Raw genomic sequence first — 12,263 nt, 5'->3', positions numbered from 1 at the left:
TGTTTCTCAGACTTACTTACAAACTTCAGGAATTTCTGTTCTAGCATATCTTCCAGTTTCTGTCTCCAACCTTCATTCTCCTCTTTCTGTTGCTTATTTTGACCAATAAAATCCTGAACCTTTAGTTTTAGTGTTACTTGTAATCTCTTTTCTAAAGCAAGATAGTTGTGTTCTATGATCACTTGTTCCTCCCTGCAGTTTTTACAGGGCACTGATCAAGCTCAGTTGCAAGCTGAGTGCTGCTCCTGACTCTGGGCATAGCTCTCTGTTTGGAGGTTGGGAGTTGGGGGTTGGGGTACGGGGAACAAAGCCTCTCTGCCATTCTATGTAGGCCCCTCAGATTCACTCATTTTTTAATGGGGGTTTTACCTCAGGTTAGTTGAGTTCTAAGCAATAAGTTGGGTGCCAACTTTTTGTGGTAAATCTCCAACCCAAATATGACCAGTTAAAGAAAACACAACCCAATAATTATGAATATAAGCTGCATGCCTAGATTGGGCAGATTCACCACTACACTACTCTATTCCTCAGCTATGAGACCTTTATAACTTGTGGGTTTTCCAAGTCATGCATTTATCTTTCCACCTCCTGCTCCTCTGTCATCTTCTCCTCTGTTTTCTTACTTCTAGATTGTTTTCCTCCTCTGTTGTCATCTCTACTTTCTCTTCTCTCTTTTCCCACCAACTTTTATTTCTCCACTTCCCCTTCTCTGCCCAATCACTGGATGTAGCCTGTATTTTACAAATTAAGGTGAGAAGAAGGTTAAATAGAAGGCCCCTGTGTACTGATTCATTCCTCCTCTGCAGCCCTTCCCAGACAAGTGGAATTAACATCAAAATACAAGGTTGGGGCTATCCAGAACACACACACACACACACACACACACACAGAGAGAGAGAGAGAGAGAGAGAGAGAGAGAGAGAGAGAGAGAGAGAAATATAAAACTCTTTTGGAAATAATAGTTTAATCTGAAACACTTAATTTACATGAGAGGATCTTGCAATAGGGGTAATATAACCTTCATCTGTCCTATCCACCTGTAGGACTGTGGTCTAACTGTATAAGGATAGCCTAGTCATTTCTTGAAATTAAATCCCAGCCAATATTGTGGCCTATCCAATGCAAAGTCTTAGCCTACACGAAAAGATAAGGAGAAGTATGCTTTTTCTGAACTTTGTTCTATTCTAAATGGTAGTTTTAAACATGAAGAGATGAGTATACTGACAATGGAGCTGGAGATATACAAAGAGACATTAGAAATACATTCTGATAACTGCAGCACTTTCATCCCCACACAGATTTATTGAATCATTTACCATATGTCTTTAACAAGTTACTAAAAATACTTAGAGTGCAGAGATGACTCACAGCCAGTCAAAGGATGGAGGTGAGTTACAAACAGAAGCAATTCTGGTTGCAGTCTGAGATAATGAGGTGATGTTTACAGCACATTTAAGTAAAACCTAATCACATAGATGTTTGAAACACACAGACTTATCAGTACTGATGGACTTATCCTTTTATGTTTCCCTAAGAAGTCAAAGTTCAATTTTAGATAACAGCAAATAAAGCATTAAGCTCAGAAATACAGTCTTGTTATTGATCTGAAACCAGGATTAGGGCAAATTCTGAGTTCTGAGAATCACCTCAGCACAATATGCACCACCAATCTGCATGTGATAATTAAAAAGATGAATACAAGTAGAGGACAAAGAGGAGAGATTTGGTCAATGAGGCCAAGTTGATACAAACAAAGGGGTTCATCGAAAACAAGTCTCTTAACAGGAGCTTTGAGAATGTGTCAATGTGTTTTATGTATGTGGATATGGGTGCCCACACTTTTGAGAATACATGTAGGTTACAGGTCAACATCAAGTGCTTTCTGCTATTTCTCTCCACCTTAGTTTTTGAGGCAGTTCTCTCTTCAATTGGCTACACTGGCTAAAAAGTGAGCTCAAGGATCTTCCTGTCTCTTCTTTGTGAATGCTAGGAGAATACTGCAAGTCTTTATCCTTGCATGGCAAGCACTTTACTCAGAAACTTATCCCCTCAGCCTCTGGGCTTTAAGAATTTATGAAAGAAATCAAAAGATGTGTTCAGGGTATCATGTTAGCTATTTATTAATGCCACCTTGATATAAGCTTGGGTCATCTAGGAAGAATGAATATTAATGGGAAAAATTGCTGCCAAATGACTGGCCTCTAGGCAAATCTGTAGTGTAGTGCATTTTCTTAATTATTGATGTGGAAGACCCAGTTAACTGTTAGGTCTGTCACCTCTGGGAAAGTTGTTTTGAGTTGTATAAGAAAACAGGCTGAGCAAGCAATGAGGAGCAAATTAGTAAGCAGTGTTCCTCCTTGGCCTCTTCTTTAGTTCCAGCCTTCAGGTTTCTGCCTTGAATTCTTCCCCTGACATCTATGGCAGGTAGATAAATCCTTTTCTCTGCCTGTTACATTTGGTCATTGGGATTTATCACAGCATAAGAAGCCCTAATTGAGACAAATATGCATCCTCTACAACCTCACCAGTGTGTGCTGTCTCTTGACATTTTAATCATAGCCATTCTGAATGCATGGGTGTGAGGTGAAATCCCAGATTCATCTTTATTTGCATTTCTCTTAGGACTAAGGACTTTGAGGTTTTTTTTCTATAGGTCCTTCTCAGGTATTCAAGAATTCTCTGTTGAATTTTTTTGTTTGTTTTTCTCTATACCCCATTTTTAAAATTGGATTATTTGGACTGTTGATGTCTAACTTCTTGACTTCTTTAGGTATCTTAGATATTAGAACTCTGTCCAATGTAGAGTTAATGAATATCTTTTCCCAATCTGTATGCTGTTGTATTGTCTGTTTTTATTTATTTTTTATTGAATATTTTACTTAACTACATTTCAGATGTCATCCCGTTTCCCCATTTCTCCTCCCTAGAAACTCCTTATCCTATTCCCCCTCATCCTTTTTGCTTTTATACCATATAAATTACATGCATGTATTAAGATCCATTCTAGATTGAGGACCTAGCAATACAATAGATGCAAATAGTCAAGGAACAAGCAAGACAACAAAGTCAAATAATTAAAGAACAAGCAGGGCATTAAACAAATTTCGGTGAACACTTCTGTGATCACTGTCCCTAAGGGCTTATTAGGATGACCAAAATATCTGAACGTACATCCCTGTCCTAGCCCAAAGTCATTTTTATGTCTGAAGCCTAATTCTTTGTTATAGCCTAATATTTAGATTCCTGCCTGAAATTACTTCTTTATCATAGACTAATGTTAGATTCCTGCCTGAAGCCCACATCTTTGTTTTTGGCCAATGTCATATTCCTGCTATGTAGCCATTTCCTTGTACTTGGCCCATGTCAGATTCTTGCCAAGCAGCCCGGAAAGCTCTCCACTTCACCCCCTCTTTTACTTCATTAACAAGACTGAGCCTGTCTTATGTCATTCTGACAAGAATGTCTACCTTACCCACCATTGAATATACATTATAAAAAGCAATGCACTTCTGTCTTTGGTTGGTAAGGCTCTGTGCAGAATCTTACAAATCCTCGGCTTGCCAGCCTGTTAGTTTAATAACTCTGTCTGGGGGTCAATTTTCAGGTTCAAGCCATGTACATTGGCTGCCAACATGTTGATGTTGTTAAGGCAAGCTTTAGCACGATGTACAGGAATAAAAATATTTCCAGGACAAAAGGGCTAGCATTAGATTCAGTGTATCTGGTTTTATGTGGAAGTCCTTGATCCACTAGGACTTGAGCTTTGTGTAAGGTGAGAAATATGGGTCTATTTTCATTTTTCTATATACAGAAAGCCAGTTAGACCAGCACCATTTATTGAAGATGCTTTTTTTTCCATTGTATATTTTTGGTTTCTTTGTCAAAGATCAAGTGTCCTTAAGTATATGGTTTTATTCCTGGACCTTCAGTTCTATTGCATTGATCAATGTGTCTGTCTCTGTAACACTACCATTCAGTTTGTATCACTATTGCTCTGTAGTACAGCTTTGGGTCAGAGATGTTGATGGTTGTAGCAATTCTTTTATAGTTAAGAATTATTTTTGCTATTCTGGGTTTTTTGCTTTTCCAGATGAAGTTGAGAATTGCTCTTTTCATGTCTTTCAAGAATTGTGTTGTGGTTTGGATGGGATTTGTGTTGAATCTGTAGTTTGCCTTTTGTGGGATGGCCATTTTTACTATGTTAATTCTGCCAATCCATGTACATGGGAGATCTCTCCATTTTTTGAGATTGTAGATTTCTTTACTGTGAGAAAATTGAACTTATTGTCATACAAATCTTTCACTTATTTGGTTAGAGTTACCCCAAGATATTATATATTATTTGTTGCTATTGTAAAGGGAGTTGTTTCTCAAATTTCTTTCTCAGTCTGTTTATCATTTATATAAAGGAAGGCTGCAGATTTACTTGAGTTAAGTTTGTATCCAGTCACTTTGCTGAAGTTGTTTATCAGCTGTAGAAGTTTTCTGGTAAAATTTTTGGGGTCATTTAGGTATACTAATATATTATCTGCAAATAGTGATATCTTTATTTCTTCTTTGCCAATGTGCCTTGACCTCTTTTTGTTGTCTTATTGTTCTAGCTTGAAATTTGAGTATTATAGTGAATAGATATGGGGAAAGTGGGCATCCTTGCCTTGTCCTGATTTTAGCGAGTTTACCTCAAGTATCTTTCCATTTGATTTGATATTGGCTGTTGTTTTGCAGTAAACTGCTTTTATTATGTTTACATATGGCCCTTGAATTACTTAACTCTCCAATACTTTTAACATTAAGGGGTGTTGGATTTTGTCAAATGCTTTTTCTGCATCTAAGCAGATCATCGTGTGATTGTTTCCTTTGAGTTTGTTTATATAGCAGATTAAATTAATTGGTCTTCGCATATTGAACCAATCTTGCATCCGTGGGATAAAGCCTGCTTGATCATGGTGAATGATGTTTTTGATGTGTTCTTGAACTCAGTTTGCAAGAATTTTATTGAGTATTTTTGCATCAATATTTATGAGAGAAGTTGGCCTGAAGTTCTCTTTTTTTGGGGGTCTTTCTTTGGTTTAGGTATCAGTTTAATTGGGGCTTCATAGAACGTATTAGGTAGTGTTCCTTCTGTTTCTATTTTATGGAATAGTTTGAGAAATATTGGTATTAGGTCTTCTTTGAAGGTTTGGTAGAATTCTGCACTAAAGCCTTTGGGCCCTGGCCCTTTTTTGTTGTTGTTGTTTGCAAGTTTTTTAATGACTTCTATTTCCTTAGGGACTATGGACCTGTTTAGATAGTCTACCTACTCTTGATTTAACTTTGTTATGAGGTATCTGTCTAGAAAACCATTCATTTCATCAAAGATGAATTGTCTCAAAGAGCCAGCTTTTGGTTTTCTTTACTCTTTGTATAGTTCTCTTTGTTTCTATTTGGTTGCTTTCAGCCCTGAGTTTGACTATATCCTGCTGTCTACTCCCCTTGGATCTGTTTTGTTGTTGTTGTTGTTCTTGTTGTTGTTCTTCTTGTTGTTGTTCTAGAGTGCTCTGGTGAGTTGGTAAGTTGCTAGTGTAAGATCTCTTTAGTTTCTTTTACAGGGCACTAAGTGCTAGGAATTTTTCTCTTACCCCTGCTTTCATTCTGTCCCATAAGTTTGGGTATGATGTGTCAATATTTTCCTTGAATTCCAGGAAGTCTTTAACTTGTTTCTTTCTATATTTCTTTCTTTCTTTTTTATGCAAATCACTAGTTTTATTTTCTGGTGCATCAGAGTCAACCCTCAATCAATCCCTCCAGGTGAGTGATGGGAAGGTGAGCTGGAATGACTATTACCAGCAGTTTCTATACTTTTTAGGGGCACAGTTTACATCAGCAAGGTTACAGTTCAAACTTATTGGCTAAGCATATTGAACTTTAAATCTACTGGCTAGCAAGCATGACATGCATTTGAACTCTACATCAGACTTTCCAGATGATCAAGTGACTATGAGTCATTACACTTTGAGAATTTTTACTCAAAATGTTGCTGTGGGTGGAGAATGGAACTTGGCCTTGCCTTGACCTGAGGTGGGTGAGTGTAAGGCTGGCAAAAGCCCCTAGGGGCCTTCATTTCCCCCTTTTCCTGTACAAGCTCCAACTTTGAAGCTACAGTCAAGGTGCTCTGAAAACTAATTCATATTCTTCAGATCCTGTCCTCAGGGTCTCATTGTTGGAACAGGACATCAGTTGTACTGCTTCTGTACTCTCTTTTATGAAGGCTATAAGTTTGTTCAATATGCAAGTTCCAAATGACAATACACAGGAGAACAATTATGTGACCTAACAAAGTTGGTATGAGGGTGGTTAACCAAGGGGATGTGTTAAACCAAGATTCCAACCTGCACTGACTCATTTCTCTTTCTCTCTTCCACTTGGTTAGCCCTTCTCTCACCTTAGCCATTGAATCCTTAACTATTCCACCAGAATTATCTCCAGTGTGTGCTTCCCCATGTTTCACACTCCCAGGAAGCACAGAAAAAGTGGTTCCCACCACCACACTGATGGGCCTACTGCCAGCTTCTCCCATCTCTGGGGCACACAGATAGGGATTTCTTGTAGGATACTCTTCGACTTCAGTTGTCCATACCCTAAGCCCCACCCTTCAAGGCTGCTTCTCTGACATGGTTTAAATTCACAAGTCCCTTGTTCCCCATATTTGGGTAATCCCTGCCCCTGTGTCTCTAGAGTAGGGATATCCCAAGAGTCAAGGCCAAACATTGACTTACAGAGATCAAAGACAAGGTTTAATCACCAGATATGAGTGTTCCTCTGTAGTTGACCAAGCTACATCCCCAGAGGCTGAGAGTACTTGCCAAGTTACTTTGGTAGGGTTGTGGGGGGAGTGCTGCGGCTAGGCATGGTAAGGAAGAAACAGTATAGGCATCTAATGGTTTCTCTGGCCTTGCAGGTGATCTTAAGTTTAAGGTGGTTTCTCATGTGTCTGGCTACTATCCAGTTGCCATCAGGTATAGGTGCTTGTCTGACATGAGTTTCATAAACAAAGGCAGTTACTCCATCCACTTTAAAGGAGATCAGGGTGATCAACAACACCAGAAATGACCCTCTCCACTTTTTTCCAAGTTTTCAGCATGATGTCTCTTAACATATGCCCAATTTCCAACTTTGTACTCGTGTGGAACCTCTGAGGTACCTGCTGCATTATACAGAGCAATAAGTTTAGGCCACAAATTCTGGTGGCTGGTCTTAATCAATCCATAAGTTCCTTGCCAGCCTGAAAAGTCACTCTTGGGGGTCAAGAGCCAGGGTCAAAAGAGTGGGGTCTCATACAGGATCTCAAAATGGGTCAGGTTAAAATGGTAGTATATGTTCCAGGCTTGGAACAGGACCAGGGGAAGGAGCACCACCCAGTCAGAGCCAGTCTCCAAGGACAATTTAGTTAAGGTCTCTTTTAGAGCTCTGTTCATTCTCTCTACCTGCCCTAAGTTCTGGGGACAGTACACACAATGGAGCTTCCAATTAGTCTGCAATATCTCTGCCAATCTCTGACTTACTTTAGAAACAAAACCAAGACAAAAGCAAGGTTATTGGATCCAATTACCTTGTCACTATGAAACTCCGGAAAATTTCTTCTGATTTCTTCTTGGCTACCATGGTAGCTGTTTCCTGCTTGGTGGAGAAATCCTCAACCCATCCAGAGAAAGTATCTACAAACACTGGAACGTATTTGTAACCATATTTTCCTGGCTTAACTTCTGTAAAATCAATATCTCAATATACTCTAAGCCATTCTTCCTAGGTCTTTTGGACTGTTTACTCTTGGTTGCATAAGCATTCACTTGCTGGCATAACTTATACTGTTCTTCTGTATCTCTGGCTAACAAATATACTTTCCATATACTTTATATTCCTTGGCTGCTGGGATGAGCTTATCCCCTAAATGAATCCACTTATGCATATGGCCAAGTAAGTCTTTTGCTTGATTACTGGGGAGTATAGTTCTCCTTTCTTGTGTGTGCCATTGTGCTTCCTTCTAGGTAATAACTGCTAGAGTGGTTAGCAATCTAAGTCCTTTCTTCTTCTGTATATTCTATGTGAGGCCATCCCTTAGTTAAGTCCCATTTCTCAGCAGGTGCCTCTTGCAGGCTCCTAACTGGAAGGTTCCTGGGTAACTACTTCTCAAGACACTTGATCTGCCTAGTTATTACTTTGAGCCACTGTGTCTTTTCTCTTTTGTAGTCCTGGGAAATGAATAATGCTCACAGTTGCCAACTTCATCAGGGCATCCAAGAGATCAAAGATTTCCTGTATGTTTTATATTTCTTTTCCCTCTGATGTGAGCAGTCCTCTCTCTTGGTATATAGCCCCATGAACGTGGGCTGTGGCAAAGGCATACCTGCTATCCATGTAGATGTTAATTTTCTTGCCAGGCACCAGTCCAAGGTTTTTGTGACAGCAATTGGCTCCACTTTCTGCACTGATGTGCTAGGAGGTAGAGGTTCAGCCCAGATGACATGACTTGGACCCTTTACCATGGCAGCACCCATTTGTCTCTGACCTTCAGGCAGAAAACTGGTCCCATCTGTAAACTAGGTAGCCTTAGCTCACAGCAGGTGTCAGTTGGTTGGGAAGGTCTTTACTTCACTGATGGGCTGTCCTTTTGGGTCACTTAATTGGGTCCCTTTAGAAAGGAAGTGTATATAGGCCCCCATCCTGGAATAAATCTTGCCCCAACAGAGGGCAGGGACAATCTGGAATGACTATAAATGAATGGGATACCTGGCCCATCTCTAGGTCCATGGCTCTTTGGATAGTCCATGAATACATTTTGGTGCCAGTGGTTCCTTGGACCCAATATCTTTTCTTGGAAATGGGGCCATAGACTTGGAGGAGGACCAAGTGTTGAGCCCCTGTGTCCACCAAGAATTGAGTGGGTTTGCCCTCCATTTTCAAAGTTACCCTGAGTTTGGAGAGGAGATCCAAGCCCTGTCTTCCCTAGTCACTTTCTTCCCCCAGGGCTAGCACCATTTCCTTTTTCAGATGCTTTTCCCAAGGCCTGGGATGTCCTGCCCCCAGCTTCCATTTGTTAGGGCACTCTTGGGCCCAGTGGCCCCTCTCCTTGCAATACGTGCACTGGTCCTTTTCAAAGGGTTTTCTGTTTCTCTTTGGTTGGAATCTTGCCTGCTTCTCTTCTCTGCTTTTTCTAACTACTGTAGCCAAGATTGTCTGTAAATTCTTTTCCTGTCACCTTTCTTTAGTCATCTCCCCTTCATAGTCTTCCTTTCTTTTTCTCTGTTCCTTCTCTTCCTCTTTCTCCCTGTTATGGTAGACTTTCTCAGCAACCTGCACTAAATCCCTCAGTGACTTATCCTGTAGTCTCTCTGGTCTTTGAAGCTTTTTCTTGATATCTCTACTTGCCTGGTCTGTAAAAGCCATAGTCATAGTAGCTTTGTGCTCCTCACTCCTGGGGTCATAGGTTGTATATTGGCAGAATGCCTCCATGAACAGCTCTAGAAAGGCTGTGAGTGACTCATCTGGTCCCTGCTTAACCTCACATACCTTAGTCATATTGATGGGTCATCTTGTGGCCCCCTTGAGACCTGCCAACAGAACCTAGTAGTAGACATTCAGATGCTCCTTACCTTCTGCCATACTGAAGTCCCTGCCAGTTCTAGTCAGTGGAAATCCTCTGTTGATCACAGTCTGATCAATCAATAGTGCCCCTGTGTCTGAGGGGACATTCTTTCTGGCATCCTGCAATATCCTTTCTCTCTCTTCAGTTGTGAAGGGCACTATTATGAACTGTTTGATATCATCCTAGGATGGCTGATGAGTACATAAAACATCTCAAAGAGATTAATAAGACCTTTGGTGTTATCTGAAATGGAAAGTGTTGAGCCTTCCAGTTGTACAAGTCAGCCAAAAAGAAGGGCCAATATTGCATAGCCTGATTTCACTTACCCAGAGGTGGGAGAGGTACTATGGTATCATGGGAGGTAGCTCCAGACTTCAGGTTACCATGACAGTACTGGGAAGTTGGGGCTCTCCTCCTGCTCCTCCTTCTGGTAAAGGTGGGTACAACAGGCCTGGTCTGATATGGGCTGAGGATCCTGGGGCTGGTGCTGAAGTGGTGGGGCCATGGGGACATGGGTAGGGAGATATGGAGGAGGAGGGTCTTGAAGCAACAGGTCTAGTGTTGAAGGGTCTTGGAGGATCAAGTTTTTCTCAAGTCTGGAAAAGCCCTCCTGTGTTTTCTTTTTCCTAATGGCCAGAACCTGCAAGGTGGATTTTGGGGAAAGGCTTTTATTCATGGGTGTGTGTGTGTGTTTGTGCGTGTGTGTGTGTGTGTGTGTGTGTGTGTGTGTAGGGTCCTCCACTAGATTCTTCATGTAAATATATAGGGCACTTGGTCTGGATGCCTGAGGGGTCCTGGCCTAAAGACACTTTCCTCTACTGCTTTGATCACCTGAAAGTTGAAGGACCCTATGTGTGGCCACCCTACTCCGAAGGTGGGCCATTCAGAGAAGCAGAGAGTAACTTACTTGCCCTTCTTTGCTACTACTGACAAGAACTCTCCTCTTTCCCTAACTTCCCTCCTGTGGTTAACTACAATTTTTATCAGGGTAGATTCTGTCCAAAAATAACATCAATCCAAGTTCAAGACCACAGAGAAAGACAATCAACACACAGAAAGTTTGCACCTGCCACAGGCACAGAAACCAGGTTACACAGACAGTTCTCCCCTACCACAGGTGCAGAAACTAGGTGATTGCAAGACTCTATAGGCGCCCGCCAATACTGTGTCTTGCCATTTTTAAAAAGAGCAGAGTCCTCCTGACTCCCTTCATGGGGCCTGACGCATCCTCCAGAATGTCCATGGTCACTGTGTTTAATGCATATCTGCCCGCTCCAATTGACAACACCAGACCAGAGGCTTTCCAGCGAACACCAAGTTCGTGAGGCAAAAGTCAAAGCAAAAGCCAGACAGACAAATATAGACAAACACTTACAAGTAGGTGCCTGTTGCTGAGCTCAGTCTTTTTCCCTCCTATTAGTTTACTCAGTGGTCGATTCGGGAAGGTCTCCTCAAATCCTGGACAAGCCCCAAAATGTAAGACTCCTCCCTTCGACCCTTGAACAGTGGTACTTACTTCAGGATGTCCCCAAGTGGGACACAAAGGTGCAGAGCTATGCAAATACAAGAGGTTTATTTTCCAGCCTTTTGGGGTTGAACTTCAATGAGTACCTCGTGCAAGTGGTGAGAATATGACCTAATTTCTTTATTTCTTCCATGACAGAGTTATCTTTGAGTAGAGAGTTTTTCTGTTTCCACATGTATGTGGGCTTTTTGTTTTTTTTGTTGTTACTGAAGACAAGCCTTAGGCCATGGTGGTCTGATACGATGCATGGTATTATTTCCATCTTCTTGTATTGATTGAGGCTTGTTTTCTGACCAATTTTACATGGCTGATTCTGGTGAAAGTACCATGAGGTTCTGAGAAGATGTATTCTTTTGTTTTAGGATGAAATGCTCTGTAAGTATCTTTTAAATCTATTTGGTTCATAGCCTCTATTAGTTTCACTGTGTCTCTGCTTATTTTCTGTTTTTCAATTACCTGACCATTAGTGAGATTGAGGTGTTGAAGTCTCCCACTATTATTGTGTGTTTTGAGCTTTAGTAAAGTTTCTGATACAAATGTGGGTACTCTTGCATTTGGGGCACAGATGTTCAGAATTGAGACTTCATCTTGGTGTATTTTTTCCTTTGATGGGTATAGACTGTTCTTCCCCATTGCTTTTAATTTCTTTTGGTTGAAAGTTTGTTTGTTTGCTCGTTTATTTGATATTAGAATGGCTACTTTGACTTCTTTCTAAGAAAACTGTTTTCCAGCCCTTTACTCTAATATAATATCTGTGTTTGTTGTTGAGGTGTTTCTTGTATGGAGTTGAATGATGGTCCCTGTTTACATATCCTGTCTGATGGCCTCTGTCTCTTTATTGGGGAAATAAGTCCATTGATGTTGAGAGATTCTATTGACCAATGATTCTTAATTTCTGTTATTTTTGTGGTGGAAGGTGATAGTGTGTGTGTCTGTGTGTGTGTGTGTGTGTGTGTTTCTCTTCTGTTGGGTTTGTTTTGAGATGATTAATTTATTGTGTTCTCTTAAGTGTAGTTACCCTCTTCTGTTGGAGTTTTTCTTCTATTATCCTGTGTATGGCTTGATTAGTAGAAGGATATTGTTTAAATTTGGTTTTGTCATGGATTATATTGGTTT

The 12,263-nt window shown here is 40.7% G+C and overlaps 1 pseudogene; it reads right to left on the bottom strand.

Annotated features, from left to right (window-relative positions):
- The window catches only part of LOC114629889, a 12,593-nt pseudogene extending 3,038 nt beyond the window's left edge, over positions 1-9,555 (bottom strand).
- Positions 9,556-12,263: the final 2,708 nt, after the last annotated feature.

Source organism: Grammomys surdaster, unplaced genomic scaffold (genome assembly GCF_004785775.1).
Source record: "Grammomys surdaster isolate TR1022 unplaced genomic scaffold, NIH_TR_1.0 320, whole genome shotgun sequence".
Classification (NCBI taxonomy): Eukaryota; Metazoa; Chordata; class Mammalia; order Rodentia; family Muridae; genus Grammomys; species Grammomys surdaster.
This window is presented reverse-complemented; position numbering and strand designations above follow the sequence as displayed.